The 22,415-nt window shown below is 47.4% G+C and overlaps 1 long non-coding RNA gene across 8 annotated transcripts in view; it reads right to left on the reverse strand.

Moving 5' to 3' along the window:
* LOC132021347 (uncharacterized) overlaps nt 1–22,415 on the reverse strand; it is a 223,828-nt gene that overhangs the window by 85,882 nt on the left and 115,531 nt on the right. For 6 of the 8 annotated variants that reach the window (XR_009405305.1, XR_009405307.1, XR_009405306.1 and 3 more), the window contains exons 3-5: nt 17,830–17,919; nt 15,496–15,557; nt 7,468–7,595 (exon numbers count right to left, since the gene is read on the reverse strand). This is a non-coding gene — a long non-coding RNA (uncharacterized LOC132021347). Of the gene's footprint in view, nt 1–6,264; nt 6,616–7,234; nt 7,596–15,495; nt 15,558–17,829; nt 17,920–22,415 lie in introns of those variants that run through there. The other 2 variants (XR_009405303.1, XR_009405301.1) reach the window with 2 other exon arrangements.

A 22,415-nucleotide genomic window follows, 5' to 3' on the forward strand; every position in this document is an offset into this window, starting at 1 on the left:
ATGTAAAGACTCGACCAAAAAGAGAGTCAGCATTTCCAATTTAGCTTCCCACTCTTCTAGTTTTTCCGAATGTTCTTGAACAAGGTAGAGCCCAGGACCAATGAGAAGACCAGACCGCACTCAGGCCCGCTAAATGAGTTAGTCTTCAGCCCAGCACCCATGAAAGTCTCAGGGGACCTCAAAGAAGCACCGTGATTCAATACTGGGATGTTAGCTCCTAAGCAAACTGCCCATTTTCAAAATTGTAAAAAGGAGAGATTGCTTCCTGGCAATCCCTGGGGGAATATTCTAGAATGATAGACCATGTGGATTGAAAACGTTGCAAAAAGAATTTGAGGGACAACAGGGTTCAGGTCCCCCAAAACAACTAGGAATCTCTTTCGAGGTGCATCAGGTAAGCACTGTATGCCTAAAATAATGTCAGCAAAGCAGCTGGTGTCCTGGAGGGTCCTTTGATGCCATTGATAGGGCAGGAATCCAGAAGCATCCCGGCCAAGAGTATCAGCGCTTGGAACTGCAGCAAATTATGACCCACCAACCTCTTTCTGCATGCCCAAGGCAATTCACCTTCTCTCTTGCGCATACAGTGGGCATAAGAACAGAGCCCACCCGAGATTTGCATAAATAACCACATTGTGAATGACACAAAGTCATTTCAACTGGATGGAACAGGAAGCCAAGCCACTACCATCGATCCAAATTAAATCAGAATATATATCAATACCACCACGGAGAATTAACAATGCAACCGAGAAGAAGGTGCTGGATAGGAACATGACTGTTTTGCCAGCTCCTATGTGAAAATAAGATCTGGGGAGTAGCCCAAATGTCCAGCAACAGTGTGAAAGGTAATGGAGTGGCCCCAGAGTGTGAAAGGAAACGGAGTGGCCCCAGAATAGTAGAGAGCTCTTGAGGGAATCAGTCAGTGTATTCTCAGACCTGGCCATAGAGATGGAAATTATGTGACAAGATGAAAAGCCAAAGACCAAATGACATAGATATGGGATACAGTTATGTAAAAGTGTTACATGCAAATTTGCAGCCAGTGTCAAAATGTTTTCTGTAAAAGTTTTACCTTCACCCCCCTGGGACAAAAGAAAGTCTGGCAGTTTTAGTTGCTATGGGATTAATGTCCGTAAAGGACGCGAGGGCTAAAAGCCAACATGATTTTAGTTGTACCAGCTGAAGTATAAATTCGGGGTGTGCTGCCTGCAGGGGCTTGTCCCGGCGCCCCCAGTGACTGTCCCGTGAGAGCTCAGCTGGGTACCAGCTGTGCTGGGACAGGTCATGCGTCCGGCCTCCCCACACAGGCTGATTCGTGTACTTTTGGATTGGCCTGAAGAAAACTAACAACAATTTCCAGATAGACGAAAGAGTTAAATGTGGAAAATGAAGTCCTTGTAAAAGAAAATAGGAATAAACACTTATTTGTGCCTGGGAGAGAAGAAAATTTGAAATTTGAAATTAATGGGAATAGCCACAGAGGAAAATATTAGCAGATATAAAAATATGAAGATTTCTCAGTCCTGAGTCACCATAACAAAATTAAAAGGCAAGAAAATGCCTGGGGAACCTACATGATGCATAGTAGGTGAATTGCGTGTAGCGTACAACCAGCAGAAAAAATGGGCAAAAACAGGACAAGGCGATTTGAAGGAAAATGGATGCAAATAAATAGTTTGTAAGAAATCCAAAGATGTTCCAACTTGCAAACAACCAAGGAAATACAAATAAAAGGAGTAAGCTAACATTTCTCTTTCAAGATAGCAAAAAAAAAAAAAAGGACAATTTATCCAAGGATCCAGGGACAAGGGCGACCGTGTAGGTGGGAGTGCTAATTGGACTCTCCGGCTGGCACCCGCGGACTAGTTTATTTAACCTCCCACACCGTAAACTGAAGATCATCATAATTCCTGTCTGACGGCGTTGTTGGGAGGAGCGGGTGAGATCACTCCCCCCCAGTGGTGACACTTCAAGGCATCTTTTCTCATTAGAGGTAAGCAAGCAGGGTATGGCTGGATAAATCATGATGCACTTACGAGATGAAATTGTACACAGACATTAAGTATATTGTAAAAGACGATTTCCTAATGAAGATAGATACTACGAGCCTATTAGAGTAAAGGGAAATACACACATATTTTTTATATACAGAGAAAAGATGGCTGAAGTTTTGGTTTTTCCCTTCTAGTGGTTTTTTTTAAGTGATGGTGATTTTTTTTTTTAAAGAAAAGACAAAAGCTATAAGGACCAGAAACAAACAAACAAAAATGTGAAAAATGGTATTGAGACTAACCAAAGTCAAAACGAAGTGAAATCTCCTATACCATGAAGAATGTCCACTGGCATGTTTAGATGGCCGGAAACCTCAAATTGCACAAAATAGTTGGAGAAGATGGTTATGTTGTGTGGACTGAAAGAGATAAGGTTTTGTGAGGGTCATGACATCTGTCTGCACAAATCTGATGGATGCCACATCAGGGTGTGTCCTGATTTTGCCCTCTGGAACGGCACATTGCCTGCCTCTCAGTGACTGTACCATCTGAAGATGAGGATTCAACATTCAGGCCCTATGGGACTCCCTTAGATGCTGCTGGGCATCTTGGCCCAGGAGAGCAGGCACGGACCTCTTGTTGGGGGGTGGGGGGGGGTCCGTGGAGAAGTCTCCTGCCTTGCCCAGGTTTTGGATTTGACAATGTCTTTTCTTTTCTTTCTTTCTTTCTTTTTTTTTTTTTTTTAAGATTTTATTTATTTATTTGACAGAGGGAGAAAGAGCACAAGTAGGCAGAGAGGCAGGCAGAGGGAGAGGGGAAAGCAGGCTCCCCACTGAGCAGGGAGCCCGATGAGGGACTTGGTCCCAGGACCCCGGGATCATGACCTGAGCTGAAGGCATACGTTTAACCGACTGAGCCACCCAGGCGCCCCTCTTGTTTTCTTTTTAAGATGCAAAGCCACAGACGATTAATTATGGGACAAAGAGAGGGAGCGAGGACAACCATCGACAGACCGAGGGTATGGCAGGTGTGCTTTGACATTATCTTTAGAAATATCGTGCCTTACATAGAAAAATGGACATTGCATTCATTCCTGAGAGATCTGGTAGCACAGGCAAAATTAGCCCAGAAGTTGTTTCATCACAGTTTGGTAAAACTTAAATAATTTTTCAGTAGACAAGCTCTGTGCAAGCTGCGTTAAAAAGAAGCTCACCAGGGGCGCCTGCGGGGCTCAGTGGCTTAAAACCTCTGCCTTCAGCTCAGGTCATGATCCCAGGGTCCTGGCATCGAGCCCAGCATCGGGCTCTCTGCTCAGTGGGGAGCCTGCTTCCTCCCCCGCCGTACCCCCTCCGTCTCTCTGCCTATTTCTGATCTCTGTCAAATAAATAAATAAAATCTTTAAAAAAAAAAAAAAAGAAGAAGAAGCTCACTCAACGATACAGATCGAACCCCAGGATCGTAGGCTGTGTGATTGGTTTCCAGCGGGAAGCTCATTTAATCATCAGTAAGGCTCACACAACCCTGGCCCCAACAGTCAGGGTGTCTGGTAAGGTAAATATTAGAGGTGGGCAAATCGGGCCCCTGATATCCATTCATCACCCTGAAGTTTAGGTCCCAGAACTTCTTTGGGAAGCACCCCCTGTTGGCAGCACCAGATACGCTGGTTGGGTGGGTTCTCCTTACCCCATATTTGGGGAGGGGGTAGGCCCTCTTTGGCTTAGACCAATTAGCTTGTTCCTTTGCCTTGACTTTGGGCCCATGTAACTTGAGGGGCCGTTTGCTGAGCTTCCTGGGACACAGAAATCCTCTCTCTTTTGCCGGAGCCTGCAGGAGGGGCCCTCCCTGGGTGGCAGAGCACAATGACTGAGGGGCTGCGCAGTGGAGAGAGAGGGGAGGGCCAGCCTCCCCACATCCTACGACATGGGGAGAAGGTACAAAATCGGATCTTCAGTGACTCAGGATCCAAGAGCAGAGCCCCTGCCAGATTTTTCAGTTTCCTGGGTCAGTGCGTTCCTTGATTGGTTAAGCCGGCTTGAGCGGAGTTTTCTGTCATTTGTCCCACGCACTGCTGACTGGTACAATACCGAAAAGGAAGCTTGTGTTCTAGTTTCAAAGATTGGATTGTTGTGTCTATGACTTTAACAGCCACCAACAAGCAGCTTAAGATAAAAATCTGCTTTTACTTTGCTGTCAGGATAGTGTTTTTAATACTTTATTCTAAAAACATGACCATTCTAGGAAGGATTTCAATAAAATCTTGTCCCCATCACCTGGTCTGACCCAGGGCAGGACCAGTCTGATGATCATGGAGTAACTGAGTTCCAGGTTCTGGGGCAACTGATACATCCGTCCTGTTCTGCTGAGGTATGTACGTGTGGTGGTGGGAGTGTGGTGGTAAGGCACAGAAAGTGATTGGTCAACTATAAACTATTACAAGCAGAATCAGACATCTGGTGTAAGTTACTGTTTGACAAAAGTTTTCTTTAAAGATCTAGTAAAATGACTGTGGTTCATTTTTACCAAACAGAGCCCAGCACTGCGAAATAAACCACATGAATTGTAAGATTTGATAATGTAGATCAGTGAGTCTTGAATCCTTTCCTAGTGCAAAGAGAAAGTGCCTTTGTTTCACCAGAGGGAAGTAGCCCAGACAAGGACACACCTCCCTAAGGCCCCATGGGGTCCAAATTCCATGGGAACTCTTCTCAGGTCTGGAGGAGGCCAAGACTATTAGGATACTGGCACACACATATTTCTACTCCTCCAGAAGGTGAAGATCAGCCAAGGGTAATCAGAAAGGCTGTGAAGGGATGAATCATATGTTTCAAGTTAGGATTGTATTTAGCTGCATTTAGCAGAAAATACCAAAAGACAGAAGCATAAACACAAGTGTTTATATACCCATAGAAAACTCTTAAAGAGCTTGTTTCTTCTTGTCTTTCTATTCCACTACCCTGGCCCTGGTTTCTACTCTCAAAGTCACAAAGAAGCTGCAGGAGTTCCTGCTCTCACATCTACTGTCCTAATGAAGGAGGAAGAGAATATCTGCACAACTGAGTTAGTTCCTTTTATATTTTATTTTTTAAAAAAGATTTTTAAATTTATTTAACACAGAGAGAGAGCACAAGCAGGGGAAGCGGCAGGCGGAGGGAGAGGGAGCAGCAGACTCCTCTCTGAGCAGAGCCCAAGGTGGGGTTGATCCCAGGACCCCAGGGTCATGACCTGAGCTGAAGGCAGTCACTCAACTGAGCCACCCAGGCACCCTGAGCTAGTTCCTTTTAACTTACTTTCTCATAAATCCCATACTTCTGCTTATATCTCATTGGTTAGAAATTAGTCACATGGCTGCAGTGACCAGCAAAGGGCCTGAAAAATGTAGTCTCTTAGTTGGGCACAATTTACCTCCTGAATAAAATTAGTAAATGAGAGAATAGAAATAGGGTAATGGCCTAAGAGAGGTTCACTTGTAAAATATTATTCAGAACGAAAAATGCAAATGTGGGTGCATTTGCATAGCAACACATGCCATCAAAACTTATTTCTCGGTTATTTTCAATGAGAATTGTCACAGAGGCTGGGCAAGGGGAGAGGATTTAATGTTCAAAGGGTCTGGTCTCCATTTGTACCTCCTTCAGCTAGGGGGGCAGAGTCCTCGGTTTCTTTTTTCCCCGGTGGCTGCAGCTTATAATAGGCTGTCCTTGGGCCATCACGAGGTCTTATGATGGTGTAATTTGGCCTCTTACTTGCTCTTCCTGCCTGTCTTTCACCTGCCAATTTTCTCCTTCCTCTTCCTTCTCTTCATTTTTCTCCTTCTCCTTTCCCCTCCCTTTTTTCCTCTTTCTCTTTCTTCTCCTTCTTCTTGTTGTTGTTTTCCTCTGCTGTTGGGTCATACCTGGAGCTGCAGAGGGAGGCGAGCTCTTTCTGTCCTGGGGCACTGTGATCAGAACCTTTTAACCTAGTTGAGCCAATGAGCAGTGAGTTGCTGGGCACAAGGTGACAGACACTTGAGGTCTGTTATTTTAGTTAAGCCTCACAACATCTTCATCTCAGGCTTGAAGTGAAGTCGCTTGACCAGGGTGGCAAGTTCAGCGGGACAACAGCTGTATCTTATACTTCCAGGAAAGAAGAACGAAGCTGTAGAAGGTCAGGGAAAGAACACGGCGTGGGGCACACCCGCTGTGACCTCCATGCAGGATCTGCTCCCCCTTCTCCGGCACCAACATCCTTCCAGGACCCAGTTTGGTGGACTGCCTGGACCAGTGACCTGGAACAACGAACCAGCACACCCCATGTCCAGTGACCAGTCCAGGATGGGCAGATGGGCCGGTCATGCCATTCCCATGTCTGTCACCTGGGCTGCTGAGAGGACAGTCTTTGAGCTAAGCTGCTAGCAGCCAACTCACAGCCATGCCTGGTGGAGAGCCCCCTTCAAGAGAGACGGGGTGACTGAGACCTAGTCCTGTTGACATCAGAGTCAAGCCAGTCCTGCACTTTTTGCGGTGACCCATACATTTCTTCCCCAGCTACTCCGAGTTGGGTTCCTTCCCTCACAGCCCAAGTGTCTGGACTTTTATGCAGGGCAAGCAGCCTGAATGCTCCCCTTCAGGCCCCCGGGGCCTGCCTGCAAGACAAGGGTGGGGGAGGAGGGTTTATGGATGACAGAAGAAGTTGAACAAACAGAGAAGGTTGTATTTTCTAAAGCGAGGACCATTTTTCTCTGTGTTTTAAACCAGAGGGTAAAAGGAAGGCCTTTGGGGATGTTTTCTGGCCTGCGGTTCTAAGCCTCTGTATTATACTCATTTAAAAGCATTTCTGCTCCTCAGAGTGGAAAGCCGAGAGGAGAGGCAAGTGCAATAAGGCCTCTGTGAGAGGAGAAAGGAGGCATTTCTGATCAGTGGGGAAAGGTGGTTCATTCAAGAGAAAGTGCTGGGGGACGCCTGGGTGGCTCAGTGGGTTAAGTGTCCGCCTTTGGCTCAGGTCATGATCTCAGGGTCCTGGGATCAAACCCTGGTTTGGGCTCCCTGCTTAGCAGGGAGTCTGCTTCTCCCTCTCCCTCTGTCCTTTCCCCTACGTATGTGTGCGCGCTCTCTCTCTCAGATAAATAAAGTCTTTAAAAAAAGAAAGAAAGAAATGTCAGGATGGGGGAACCATCTGGAAAAAACAAAGGTGAATCCATATTTCAATGATCTATCCAAACACAATCTACATAGCCTAACTAAAAAGAAAGAAAAGAAACCATAAAAGTTTTAAAATAAAATATTTTTTACCTTTTCACATCAGAAGGAGGAATGCCGTAGCACAAACACAAAACATAAAACCCCAAACAGAAAAAATTGATGAAAACGACGATATAAAAATCAAGTTTTCTCTCTGGGACCAACCCTACCATAAACCAGCCCAAAAGGCAAATGTCAAACTGGGAAAAACTACTTTGACTAATATCACAGGCAAAGTGTGACTACCCCCAACGTACACAGATTCCTATCCATCATGAAAAGGCCGCACATCGACAAATGGGCGAAGGATGGGGACTGGCGAGCTGTAGGCGTGGGGCTCCTGTAGGAATGGCCCTCAGGCACCCGAAGAGCCGCTCGGCATCACCTGTGGGAAGAGAAATGCAATTTACATTGACACCGAGATGCCATTGATCATCCCTCGGGCCGTCCCATTCTGATCACGTGCCATGTTCAGAAACATGACAGGAGCTCGAAGGCATCCTTGATGTCTGTAAAGCAGGACAGTTTTAGGGGAGGGCAATTTAGCAACATCCATCCCAGCTACAAACGCGCTTGTCCCCTTCCCGGTGAACCGCGGCTCTGCGAATTCATCAGGCAAGGCTCTCGCGGGTTGTGAGCCCGGCGCACGAGTAAAGGCTCTTCGGCAGTGTCGCCTGTGTTTGCCAAAGACTGGACACCATCCAAACGTCTGACATCCTGCAGCTGGTTAAGTGAACTAGGACAGTACGTTAACCTTTACATAACAAAATGTAGGCACAGCCTGTGTGTGCGGCAAGTGGTCCTGAACCGATCCCCGGGAGTCTGGTAAGGCTGGGGGGCGCTTCTGGAGAAGGAATCCAGGGGTCTTGAGGGGCAGCCGCAAGAGGGGCTCTTCTGTATACACTGGTCTAATCTTTTACATTGTGTGTGTGTGTGAGAGCACGAGCAGGGGGAGGGGCAGAGAGAGAGGGAGAAGTAGGCCCCCCACTGAGCAGGGAGCCCAACGTGGGGCTCCATCCCAGGATCCCAGGTATGTGACCTGAGCCGAAGGCAGACGCTCAACCATCTGAGCCACCCAGGCTCAGACCTTTTACATTTTGTACCACGTTCAACGGTTAACTATTAAACATACTTTCTAAACTTAAAAAAGTGAAGTATCCCTATTCTTGCATCCCAGGGACAGCCAGATATGGCAAGGGTGTGCCCAGGTAGAGGCCATCCCCGCTCAACCCCACCTCTTGGCTAGGTCACCACTGCTTGGTCTGGCGTCTGAGGTGTGAAGACAGGGGGGTTGGGGGTGGGGAGGGTCCCACTGGCTCAGCTGCCGGTGATGGGCTCAGATGCCCGCGTTTGAGGTCTGCTCTCAGCCACTCCCCTGCCCTGAAGTCGTCACCCTGTTGTGCATTAATTAGTACACATTAATGATAGATCTTGTAGGGTCTCAAAATCCTTTTAGAGGCAGGCAGAGGAGAACACGTTTATAAATTTTAAATAACTAAAAAAAAAATTTGCAGTTGCTGGTGCCCACTAGGTACTTGGACATGTTGCGGAGGGTGAGCAAAAATAGGTCCAAGGCACTGCCTCCTCCGGGCAGGTTTGCAATAAAACTCCATGGTTCACCCTTCTTGCCCCACTGCAATTAAACACGGGCTCTCCTGACACTGGACCTGGAGAGGTGGGGGTTGGGGGCAGGGCATTTCCAGGGAGGGGCCCTGCTTCTGCTGTGGCTTTGCACTCTGTCACAGTGTCACACACTCCAGTTTCTGACCTCAGAGTCTGTCTTTGGAATTACAGCAGTTGTAGGTGACACCCTCGTGCCAAGCCCCTGGTATGCTGGCCTGGCACTCGGCTCCTTGGCTCCGGGGATAGGGCCCCGAGTGGAGAACAGACTCCTTTCTCGTGTCACAGAGGGGGCTGGCAGGAGCAAGCTCCCAGCTGTCACTCTGGGAAGGACGGGTGTCACCTTGGCACCGAAGGGCCTGGCCAGCTGCCCTGTGAATGTTTGGGGTTGCTCTCTGGGCACAGGAGCTGATGGCTGTCCTGGGGCCTCTGGAAGGGTTTGGGTCTCACTGAGGCCCTCCCTGGGCCTGATGAGAGGAGGGCTGTCAGGTGGGCGCAAACAGAGGGAACCTCAGCAGAGACCAATCTGACAAGCTGCCAGGCAGAGACGGTTCTGAGCTAACGAGGAGCCAAGCGAAAGGCCCAGAGCAGCTCCCCTGTGGACGAGCCTGCTGGCGTGGGCATGGACACGTGTGTGTGAATGCCGGCACATGTGCCATGAGTGTGCATGTGTGAGTGTGCCCGTGCATGTGCCACAAACGCACAGGCATCAGACAGATACAGGCACCTCCCTGTATTCACACACCTCTGTTCCATGGTCCGACTAGAATCCCCTTTCCAGACTGGCCTGCCTTGTGGACTTTTTACACAAAGAAAGGGCCAGAGAAATGGGCCACCAGTCCTGCAGGATCTGAATGGGCATCTGCAGGGGCCCCCCGGGCTGTTTCCCTGGGCAGAGACATTGCTGGGAGAGATGGGCTGCGGACCTATCAGGGGACAGGGAGACAGTTGTCTCCTGCATCTTTGATGTAGGACCCCCAAGGCGCGTAGCCTGGACATTGACTTGCCTGGCTCTGGAGGAAAGAACTCCATAGGCCCATGTGGGGTGATAAGCTTGGCCTGAGGAAAGGGGAAGATGAGGGGCACTTTCTGAAAGGAGGAAGGAGAGAAAGAGAGAAAGACACAGAGACAGAGCAGGAGGGAGGAGCTATAAACATGGACAGGAGCAGGGAAGGAAGCCGGATGGGGTTCTGGAAAGGCAAAGAAGGAATCGTGTGCAAGCCTACACCTGACTTTCTCTTACGAAATCACTTGCACTCAGGTTGACAGGAATTAGCCTGAGTCCCACTGCCCAGGGCTCCTCTGGGTCTGGTCTGGCTGGATCTTTGAATCTCTAGTCATCATTTCTGGTCAACCTCAAAGAGACGGGGTGGCTGAAAGGGTCCCCTCACGATGGTGTCGGTGCTTGCGGTGGGGCTGGAGAACCTCTGTCACTCGCTAACCTACTAGGGACCTCGATGAAGTGACCTCCCTTCCCTGGGCCTCAGCAGCCCCATGTGAAAGGCAGGTTGGACGTTAGCCAATAAAGTGGGCTATTAAGGCATTTATCTCTCAGGGGGTGGAGTGGGGAAGAAGAGTCTGGAAGCAGAAGCCAGGGTGTGTTTATTAAATGTGAAAACGTATGGTGACACACAGAGGATTTTTCCTGAAAAGCCAAAATATATCTCCACAACCATCTCAGTAGGCACGACACTCCCGAATTCCACATGTGAGTCGGAAGACCATCTGCAACCAGCAGAGAGGTAGGGGGTCAGCGGGCGCACGACCAGTGTGTCCCTGGGCAGGCACGCGCATAGTTGCACGTACGTGTGGGTCTATGCGTGTGTCTGTGTGCACTGAGAACCGGAAGGAGCCTTGAGCAGCGTGTGGAAAGTAAAAGTAGTGAACGCTCAGTTTAAGCAATTGTTTTTCTCCTGGAGGCTAAAATTCATGGGCAGGTGGCCAACAGCCACGTTAGGATGAGAAATGTCATCTGTTTATAATAAGTTGGCAAATACATCTTGTGGGTGCAGTGAGCGTGCAGCGCACCAGAACTTGCGACGCCGGCCCTGGCTCGGGGTTGGTGGCAAGCCCACCAGAGCTGACATTAGTGTTCGTAAAGCCCAGCTCCACCACTCACCTCCTTTCTCCACCATCCCCTTCCCTCCGGGGTGTAGAGACACATTCCCAAAGATGGCAGCTGGAGAGCCTTCTGAGAGCCAATGGTAACTGTGGCTCCCTCTCTGGCAGGAAGCACCACGGCTACCAGATCAGAGACTGGGGAGGGCCTCTCCAGGTGGCAAGGCCCCCAGTCCCACCGATGCGGGGAGCCTGGGTCCCAGCAAAGAGTCTCCTATGATGTCTTTTCCAGAAGACCTCTGGAAAAGCTCTGGGCTGCCCCTGCCCTATAGCATGGTATCGTCCATCCAGTCAGCTGAAGTTTCTGGGTCTGTTGTGCCTGCCACTGTTCAGAGCAATAGCAAATAAAATCAAAAGCCAGACCTCTGTGGCAAGTGCTGTGACCTGTCACTGCCCAGGCGTTCTGTGTGTGTTACCTCCCTGTATACTCCAGGCAGCTTGGAAGAGACACCATCATCATGCCATTGTACAGATGGGAAAACAAAAGCTTGGAGGGCTTACACAGCTTGCCCAAATTCCTGCCGTCAGTGGGATTTGTGTGGAGTCTGGTTTGAACCCAGGTTTTTCCAATTCTGGAGTGCAAGCTCCTTCCATGAAACTCCACAGAAGATTTCTCTTGAACTATGCAGGTCCATGGCCACTCCTGGAGACTGTCTCTAGCCTTTCTCTGGGTCCTTCCTTCTGACCTTCAGAAACTCTTATCCCCAAAGGGCATTCATTCCCTCTATTCATAATTCAGTGAATAGTAACAACACGTGGTGGCCACAAAGCAAGGACATTGGACTCAGACCCAGCTGAAAACTCTGCTTTAGACTCATGCTTCCCTTGGTCAAATTACTCAACCTCCCTGCCTCCAGTTCCCGATGTGTAAGATAGCGAGCATTGAACTGCTGCGTACCCCACAGGATGGGTGTGAAAGCTAAAGGAGATAAAACCTACCCAGCTCCCTGGCCAGTGTTTGCATAGCTCTGCTAAGGAGGTATGTGTGGTGACACATGTGATGAGGTGAGGAGGACATGTAGGCAGATGTCCCACCACCAATTCCATTCTTTCCCCATCTTTTGACTTCCCAGGATGGTGTCTGAGAAGGCTGAGCAGGGGGCCTGAGACGTTCACCTGCAGAGTTAACAAGCTTCTCTCCTCAGTCAGCGGAGATCATGTGGGGAGCTTGGATGTTCACGCCCTGCCCTGGCAGAGACCAGGCTCTCCTCACCTTTCCCACTCGGGTGGTATCACAGGAAGCTCTCTCACTTTTTGAGTGGTAATAAGGCCATGTGGGGAGTCACAACAGGGCACTCTGACCCTCCATTTGAAGCAGTTTTCAGTGGAGGCCCTGTGGGGAGTCAGAACTTCTATCCCCACGCAGCCAGAAGGGAGAGGCCTCTTTTGCTTTTACCTCTGTCAACAGATTCCAAGTAGGGAACCTGGACTTCCCACCTCACTGCCACCAACCATTTTCCCTTCCCTAGAGGAAGCCACCTGACACAGATGGTTAAAATAATATCCAGCATCTTGTGACACAATATTTGAAATGCCAAGTTTTCAATAGAAAATCACTCCTCATACCAACAATGAGGAAGATCTCAAATTGAATGAAATTAACCCATAAATGCTAATCCCAAGATGACAGAGATGTTAGGATGATCTGACGGACATTTTAAAGCAACTACCATAAAAATGCTTCAAAGAGTAATGTCTAATACTCTTGAAACAAGTGACAATTTGTTCCTAGGCAAGAAAGTTAAAATAGAAAGAAGAACCCAATGGAGGTTTTAGAACTGAAAAATATAGTAACCAAAACAATATTAAAAACACTGCCTGAATAGAGGTGTTCACCTGCAGTATCACAGGGAAACAGTGAACTCAAAGATAGGACACTGCTCCATAGCCATTCTGGACAACAGAGAGAAGAAAATGAGCCAGAGAAAAAAGTAACAGAGCTTCCGGGACATGTGGTGCTATACCAAAAGGTCTAACTTCCATGACACTGGAGTTCTGAAAGGAGAAGAAATGAGGGCAGAACTGAAAAAGTGCTCAATTAAGTAATGGCTTAAAACTTCCCAAATGTGGCAAAAACCATAAAACCACAGATTTAAGAAGCCAAGACATCAAACAGGATAAACCCAAAGAAATCCATATCAAGACACATCACAAACTTCTGAAAAACAGAGAGAAAAGAACATACATTGCAAACAGAGAGGAATGACACTCCACCTGTAGGGGAGAAGGGGTTAAGAAATGTGAATGACAGAAAACTGTTATGAGAAACCATGGAGGCCAGAGTGTTGAAGTGGCCAACTCAGAATCCTACATCCAGCTGAAAGGTCCTTTCTAGTGAAAAGATCCTTCAGGAATGAGAGGGAAATCAAAGCATTCTCCAAAAAATCTAAGAATATTTGTCACCAACAGACATACAGAATAAGAATGGTTAAAAGAATTTTTCCTTCTTTTTTTAAAAAAGATTTAATTTTTGGAAAGATTTTATTTATTTATTTGAGAGAGAGAGGGTGGGGGAGGGGTGGTGCTACAGAGGGAGAGGGAAAAGTAGGCTCCCCACTGAGCAGCGAGCCCAAAGCTTGACTCGATCCCAGGACTCTGAGATCATGACCTGATGCTTAACCAACTGAGCCACCTAGGTGCCCTGCTAAAAGAGTTTTTCTTTCTTTCTTCCTTTCTTTCTCTCTCTCTCTTTCTTTCTTAAAGATGTTATTTATTTATTTGACAGAGAGAGAGTGAGCAGGAGCAGGGGAAGGGGCAGAGGGAAAAGCATGTTCCCTGCTGAGCAGGGAGCCCGACCTGGGCTCGAACCCATCGTGACCTGAGCTAAAGGCAGGTGCTTCACTCACTGAGCCACCCAGATGCCACTCAAAGAATTTTTCTAAACAAAGAAGGAAACAATAAAAGAAAGAGTATTGGAGCATCAGTAAGGAAGAAAGAAGATAAGCAACAGTGTTAGTAATATTGGTCCTTATAAGAACTTTTCATTTTCCTCTTGAGTTTTCAAAATAGTGTTGATGATTGAGGGAAAAACCATTAACACCATCTAATGGGATTCTAAAAGTATGTAGAAGAAATATCTGAGACAATGGACTATTATAAACAGAGAGGGTAAAGTGACATACAGAGAGGTAAATTTTCCACACTTCACTCAAACTTGTCAAATGGTGACACTCGTAAACTGTGGTAAGTCTCAGTAAGTGCAGAGAAATCATCTGATAAAATCCAACAAATATTCCAGATAAAAACTCTTAGCCAATTAAGAGGAGATGGGAACTTCCTCAGCCTGATAAAGGAAATCCACTAAAAATGTACAGCTAAAATCATTTTTTAGAAAGTAGGCTCCATGCCCAACATGGGACTTGAACTCACAGCCCAGAGATCGAGAGTCAGATGCTCTACCAACTGAGCCAACCAGGCGCCCCTATAGTCCTATAGTTACCATCATCCTTTTCGTGTTTTAATTTTTAAAGGCTTATTTATTTATTTGAGAGAGAAAGAGAAAAAATACGCAGGCAGGGGGAGAGAATCTTTGAAGCCGACTCTGGACTTAGTGCAGATCCCAACGTGGGTTTTGATCTCATGACCCGTGAGAGCATGACCTGAGCTGAAACCAAGAGTTGGGCGCCCAACCCACTGAGCCACCCAGACGCCCCGTTAGCATCATTCTTAATGATGAAAGACTGAATGCTTTCCCTCCTGAGATCAGAAATTATCTATTCCACACTGTCCTAAAGCCTCTATCCAGTGTAATATGCAAGAAAAAGTAATCCAGAGATCCAGGTTGGAAATAGAAAAAGAAAGCTGTTTTTATTGGCAAGAGTCTACATAGAAAATCGTAAAGAACTAAAAAGCCCCTAGAACTAAAAAATAACTTTAGTAAAGATATAGGATACAAGATTAATTCATAAAAATCACTTGCATTGCTGTATATTTGCAGTGAACCACTGGAAATTGAAATTTTAAAAGTACTACTTACAATAGTATCAAAAAGTATAAAATAATTAGAATCTGACAAAAGGTGGACTAGATCTACACATCAAAAATTATAAAATGTTGCTAAAAGAAATGTAAGAGGACTTAAGTAGAGACAGAGAGAGAGACTGTGTTCATGGGTCAGAAGGCTCAGTATTTTTAAGTTACACATTCTCACCAAATTGATCGGTAACGTCAATGTGATTCTGGGAAAAATCTCAACAGGGACTTTTGTAGAAATTGACAAACTTCTTCTAAAACTCATATGGAAATGCAAAGGTCTTAGAATAGTCAAAACAACTTTGCAAAGGAGGAACAAGGTTGGAGAACTAACACTGTGGGATTTCAAGACTTATTATAAAGTGACAATAATCAAACCAGTGGAGTAAACATGAGCACAGACATTAGTGGAATTTCAGAACCGAGACTAAACAGATCCACTCCTGTATGCACACAACTAATTTTTGACAAAAGTGGAAAGCAATGCGGGGAGGGAGAAATGGTAGTCTTTTCAACAAATGCCGGGGGGAACACTGGGCTATCCATAGGCAAAAGAAGTGAGCTTCAATCCCTACCTCATGCCATGTAGAAAAATGAACTCAAAACGGGTCATCATAGCTTGAAATAACCACAGCTTCTAGAAGAAAACAGAAGAAAATCTTTGTGACTTTGGGCTAGGTAAAGATTTCTTAGATATATCAAAGGCATGGCACATAGAAGAAAAAAAAAGTGATCTATTGGACTCCTTCAAAATTAAAAACAAAAGGAAATGAAAAGATGAGCTACAAATAGGAGAAAACATGTGCAAATCATATATTTAATAAGGGGCTTGAATCCATTATATATAAAGAACTCCCCAAACCCAGTAATAAATCAGACAATCCAATAAAGAAATGGCTAAAATATTTACACAGACATATCACCAAAGATCTATGAATTAGAAGTGTTGCAAATTATTTTCAGGAGAGATCACAATGCAACCATTAGAATGACTACAATGAAAGGGACTGACCACAATAAGCATTACAAGGATGTGGGGCAACTGGAACCCACTGGAACTCTCGCATGCTGCTCATGGGTTTTTAGAAATGATGGGGCTGTCATTAAACAAATTTCGCCAAACCCCATTCAAAGAATCACAGCTTAATTTCTTCCTGCCCCAATTTCTTTTGCCCAATTTCTTTTGTCACACCAGTCACCTCCAGCCATAGTGAGAGCTTTTCCCTTCAAGCAAACCGGAGTTGATCTAGTTTAGAAACACTCTTGTTGTTTTGTTCTGCTTTTTCATTTAAGGCACCAGACTGTGAATTGGTTTGGTGTGCTCAAGACAGCCCAGCCCTCCTCAGGTCCTCTTCTCCGTGGACTGGAGGGCTCTCGAAGGATGACATAGGGCCGGATTAAAGGAAAGAGAAGAAAGCATAAAACACCAGGACTCTCTGGACGACCTCGCTAGACAACTTTCAGAGGATTAAAGGCAACTCTGGGTGTGAGTCAGCTCCCGCCCCAGCAAGCGAGTTTCTGTCTGCTTGTGTCTCTCTGCCTTGGCAGTCGGAGGAAGGCCCCCGACTCTGGCCAGGAAGAATCTGCTCTCTGCTGATAAAGTCAAAGCCCCAGTACCAGGAACCCTGTGGTTTTTCTGTCTTTGGAAGTTCTCCCGGTGAGGCCTGGGAGAAGAGGACACTCTCTAGGAGAAGTTACTTCCCCACGCCCTCCCCCACTCCCTCCCAAAGCATCCTTCTGCAAATCGCCCAGGCGAGCCTTTGCACACATCTGGGCCGAAAGACCAGGCGCAACCGAGGTTGTGTGGGCTCCGTTTCAGGTGCTTTGGACTCGGTTTTCTCCCTTAAATGTGCGAACTGTGAAGTTCCGTCCCGCCTTTTGCCCTCTGGGGAAGGGCGGAGGGAGGCAGCCTTGGGGGCTGGGGTGGGAGAGGGATGGGCGAGACCGTGGTGTGTCCGCCCACGCCGGGATGGGGCGCTGCGTCACGGTGACCGTGGCTGCGGGAGCCAAAGCAAGCCGCCTGCTCGCTCCGCTTTGCTGCCTCTTTCTTTTCTCAAACCAGTGCTGGGGAGTTCCAAGGCTCTGAAAGGGCCAGGGAAACTCTCTAAAGCACCGGATCAGACCACTCGAAGACATGCGGATTGTTTTGTTTTGGTTTGGCGTTTTTGAGCCCATTGTTGCAGGGTAAGCGGAGCTGTCAGTCTAGAAGCCCCCCAGGAGCCGGGCGTGAGTCTGCAGAGCTCGGTATTTTTAGAGTCTGCTCTCCGGTGGACCGGAGCCGGCTCCTGTGGGGCTTAGGGCGCGAGGGGCTTTGCGGAACCTGTTGTAGCCCCAAGGTGGGCTTAGCTGAAGTTTCGCGCAGAGCTGGAACCCGAGCAGTTCGAGGCAAGCAAAGGCACCAAAAATCGTTGTTCAATTTCATCTTAAATTAAACAAACAAACACCTCTCAACACGTTCAGATGTCATTTGGGAGGGCTGGAGGCGGGATTTATCAAAGATTTATGAATGGGGTGATCTAATAAAAATAAAAATTGTCCCATCGTTTCACAGGATGACCGTCTATTTTGCTTTTCTTTGGCAATGATCCATGATTGAGCTACTGATTAAAATATACCTTACGAAGTACATGTATTTCTATGGAATGTCTCCGTAAGTATTTGCTGACTTGCTTCTGAATTACATGCCTGGTTAAGCGGACCCTGACCACAGGGTCCTTGCTTCTCCTTCACACAGGTGCTCTCTGCACCACTCCCTGTGGCTGGGGTCTGGGCTGCTGTAGGTTTTGTCTTTTTGCTCTGTCTAGGGAGCCCAGCACAGGACTTAGTTCCGGGAGGCTCTCATTCATATCCACTGGGGACCCCTAGCTGGTCATCTGTAAAATGGGACAATAGGTGTTGTTCGTACCCACCTGAGAGTCTTCTTTACAGATCCAATCCATAAAGGATGGGCAAGCTGCTGGCAGCCAAGTCCTTACCCCTTCTGCTTCTTACTTTGCAATCTGTGAAGGAAAGAGTACAAATTTAGCAGTGATGACTCCGTTATTTTCCTTAGAAAATAGTAACATCTGTTAATTCTGGAATGTGGTTACTCAGGTGTTCCTTACATCATTCTCTTTATTTTTCTGTATCTTTCAAACTCTCCTGCCCCAATAAAAGAAGAGGCAAGAGAGTTTTTTAAAAGACTTGAATGAAATCTAGTCTCCTGCAGTTGGACTTTCTCTGGTTCTGGATACAGGAAAATGCTTAGTAAACCCCAGAGTCCTGAGACTTTGTAAGGAGAGGCATTACTATTATTCATCTTGTTTCTGTTCTCTCCACTGCTCTAGGAATTTACTGATACTCAGCAGTAGCCTTCACCCGTATGCCCCTTGCTGCTGTGGAAGGCAGCTAGCTGTTTGCTCACCCGGCTGTTTGACTTGCCGTGGGATAGGAGTTCCCTAGTTGAAGGCACGTGAATTCAGGATGGTGTCACTTACAATGTTCTGATTCAATTTCATCCAACACCGTCCCCCCAAAACCCCAACCTATACCAAACAAAAGCATATCATATACCTGTATGAAGAGTAACTCCTATCTGCAGTCATTAAACATTTGTTTTGTGTAATAAAATCCCAACTTTCTTGGGCTTGCGGGAGAAAATGCACATTGACATCTCCACTCCTCTAACTTAAAAACAGCCGAACTAAATTAAGTAACAACAACAACAAAAAAGTTGTTTCCCACACATTTGCCCTGTTCTTACCACCAGTCCTCAGCCTGAAATAATTTCATGCTTGAGTTATTAACTTATGAAAATAGGCACAAAAGGGGAAAAAATGTGAGCAGATCCTCGGCTGTATTATTAGTCATTGCTACAGCTGAGTGCATTCCGGCACAAAGGCGTGTTACTCTGCCTGAGTACCTCAGTTTTGAACAAAATGTAGCTCACTAATGCGTTATGCCTCATATATCTTTTTGTAATCATTAGGTTGCCATTCTCTGTCATTTATCCTGTTTTTCATTAAGAGAGTGTGCATTAGGCAGGCGTGCACTCAGGTGCCCATGCATGGGCGTGTGTATTCGTGTGCGCCCTCAAGTGTGTATTTGCACGCACGCGCGCGCGCGCACACACACACACACACCCATCTGTTAAGTCCCCTTTTGTTTGTGGCTGAAAAGAAAGGTCATGGGCTGAGCCGTCAGTCCTTTTAGGGAAACATCACTGTATTGATTAAGATAATTGAGAATTATCACTGATTGTAATGCTTTAGAAATCAGGGTGATGGATGGGTGTAAATGTGTAGATTTTGAAACACTGGTGAATTGGGGGTAGGAACATAAGTAAATGAAGGGGATCCAGAAGCATTCTGGAGAAGACGGAGACAGAGTGGGGGAGTCTGACCTGTCTCTATCAGCGGCAGCACTGGGCTAGAATCTTTCTAGGCTGGGCAGAAGCATGTCACCCCCTTGCTTAGTGTTCTCGGGTCTTCTGGAGGAGCGACAAGATACCGGACGGTAGCCCTCTTTTTAGAGGTTTCTGGCTTGCGCTCAGACGTGTTGCCCCAAATCAGTTTGAGTCAAATGAATAAAAGAACCAAGTTTTGAACCTACTGATTTTTGTTTCTGTGAAGTCCAGGGTTGGTTATAGAAATCACGGCCTTTGAGTGTGAACCTCTGGACAGAAAAAAACTGCAACCAGAATCGCAGGCAAGACAATAATCAAGCGAAAGAAGTATGGTTAATATGAGATGGTTAATATGAGAAGTTTGCAGAAGATCAAGGTCCTTACGAACAAATTTGGATCATTTGAGCCATTGCCTGAACAGATCAGAGGTCTGCATGGGGCTGGCAATCCTGGAAGCAGTCCCCCCACCAACCTGGGCCAGGGAGCCCCTTAACCCCCTACCCTCCCACCACTACCCCCCACTCATAGGCCCCAAGTCTCAGCCACTAAGAGGAGCCCCTGGCATCTTCCCCCTGGGTTAGGACAATGGGATTCTTCACCGGACACTTGCCTGGCCAGGAGAGACACTAATTGGGAACCAAATGTACTCCTTGAACCTCTTTGAAGTGTTAACGAATGCTTTGATTTTTTTCTTTCCTGCTCATTAAGACAAATGCAGTTCTGCTTTCCCCTGAAAAAATCTGATCTCAACTCCCAAGCCAGCTGCTCATCTTCCTGTTGCGGTGACCAAGCCCTGCAAGAGGGTCCCCTCCTGTCAGGTGACCCACCTTGCCATCGATCACTGTGGCAGGGTCTCTGTCTGGGGCCTCAGCACATCACACTGCAATCAGAGCCCGGGACGCATCCCCACGGGGTCTCCGTGTTTTGTCTCTTTGTGTTTTGTGGAAAAACACAAAGGTGCTCGTGGTACCTCTCTACCCAGACTGCCCAATCATCCCAGGCATGTTGAGGTTCCTGGATACTATGCCCTGGGGAGGGAGTCGGGCTGGGCAAAACTCCAGGGAGACAGAGCTCCCCCTCCCCCCCCCAAGATCTGGAATCTTCAGAGTGTATGAGGCCAATTTTGCCCTTATCCTTGTTTTACTGGTGATCTGCTAGGGTGATGTGATGGCAGACCTTGAGCTGGAGGTCATGTTGCTTCTTGCAGCTGGCATCGAGCCCCTGAGGCTTACCTGCCGTAACACCCGCCCCCACCCCCCCAACCCCAAGACCTCCCTCCCTCTTTCCAATGCCCCGTGCAAAGTCAGTGCATGGAAATCTGCCTAACGGAAACAACCACAGCTTGGGGTCTACTCTGAGACCACTGAAGGTGGGTCAGGCACCTCCCACCCCCAGTGCCAGCCACAGGGGACACACGGGCCCCTGAGATGGAGCTCTGCTCCAGAGGCGAGCCCTGAGAAAGAGGCCCTGTGCCCAGCGGAGGCCCTCCAGGAGATGGCTGCAGATCGTGGTAAAGATGAACGAAGAAAAAAGTGTTCCTGAGAACAGAAATTCCAACCGGGGAAGACGTCACCCATCCTATCTCATTCTCTGGGTTATAATCTCCACAACCAGCAGGCCCAAAGTCCTGCTGCGTGTCTTATTTCCTTGCACCCTCTTCCCAACCGCGGGATCAGCATCAGGGTTAGACCTTCTCCCCCATTTTTGTTTTTACTGCCTTAACCGTTTTAAGGGTCCGATTCAGGAGGGTCAAGTACATGAACACTGTCTTACAACAGATCTTAGACCTTCTTCATTTTGCAAAACTGAAACTCTACCCATGCAGCCCGTTCTCCTCTCCTCGCGGCCCCCCGGCAACCACCAGTCTCCTTCCTGTCTCTCTGCCTTTGACGACTCTAGGGATCCCACATAAGTGGAATCGCACAGCATTTGTGCCTTTGCGACTGGTTTATTTCAGTCAGCCCAAGGTCTTCCCACGTTTCGCGTATCTTGTGGCCTGTGACAGATTTTCCTTCTTTTTAGGCTGATATTCCGCGGTAACATTCCATCGCGTGCGGAGATCCCCGGCTGCCTCTCCATTCATCTGGTGAAGGACACTTGGGTTGCTTCTGTCTTCCGGCTCTTGTGAATGACGCCGCTATGATCATGAGTGTGCAAATATCCCTCGGAGATCTTGCTTTCAATTCTTTCGGCACTATACTCAGAACAGGAATTGCTGGATCATACGGTGGTCCTATTTTAATTTTTTGAGGAACCTCCCTACTGTTTTTCACAGCAGCGGCACCATCTTCCATTCCCACCGGCAATGTGGGAGGACTGCAATTTCTCCACACCCTCCCCAACCTTTGTCATGGCCTGTTGGTTATATACACACATATGCCCTCTGAATGGGTATGAGGCGGGATACCTCCTTGTAGCTTTCTTTTGAGTTTCCCTCATTCTTAGTGATAGCGACTCTCTTTTCCTATGCTTGCTAGCCATTTGTATATCAGCTTTAGGGAGGTGTCTAATCCAATCCTCCCTCCCTCCCCCGGGGTGTCTGGGAGGCTCAGTTGGTTAAGTGCCTGCCTTCAGCTCCGGTCCTGATCTCGGGGTCTTGGGATGGAGCAATAGGGCTCCCTGCTCAGCAGGGAACCTGCTTTTCCCTCTGCCTGCTGCTCCCTCTGCTTGTGAGCTCTCTCTCTGTGTCAAATAAGTCAATAAAAACTTCAAAAGAATTCCTTTCCCCCTTTTTAAATTAGATTATTTAGTTTTGTTGTTGTTGTTATTGTTGACTTGTAAGAGTTTTTCCGTATCCTCCTCCTTTTATGCGTTGAGCTAAGAAAAATAAAAACAGACTAAAGCTATCAGAGAGGTGGATAACTTAGTCGCTTGTGCCTTGGAGGGGTGGGGGGGCTGCATGTTTCCGCAGCATCGGGGAAGGCTGGCCACAGAGCAGTGGGCCCACCTCCCAGCCACGTGGTCTCACGGCAAACACTGCCCATCAAATGCACACCCCACTGTGTTCACAGCCTCGTGTGCCAAATTGCCGTTTGGAAACCGACAGCAAACACTGGTTGCAGGGAGCTCAGAAGCGTGTAATATCCACTTTAATGATGGTTCCACTTTCTT

This window comes from Mustela nigripes, chromosome 7 (assembly GCF_022355385.1).
Source record: "Mustela nigripes isolate SB6536 chromosome 7, MUSNIG.SB6536, whole genome shotgun sequence".
Taxonomy (NCBI): Eukaryota; Metazoa; Chordata; class Mammalia; order Carnivora; family Mustelidae; genus Mustela; species Mustela nigripes.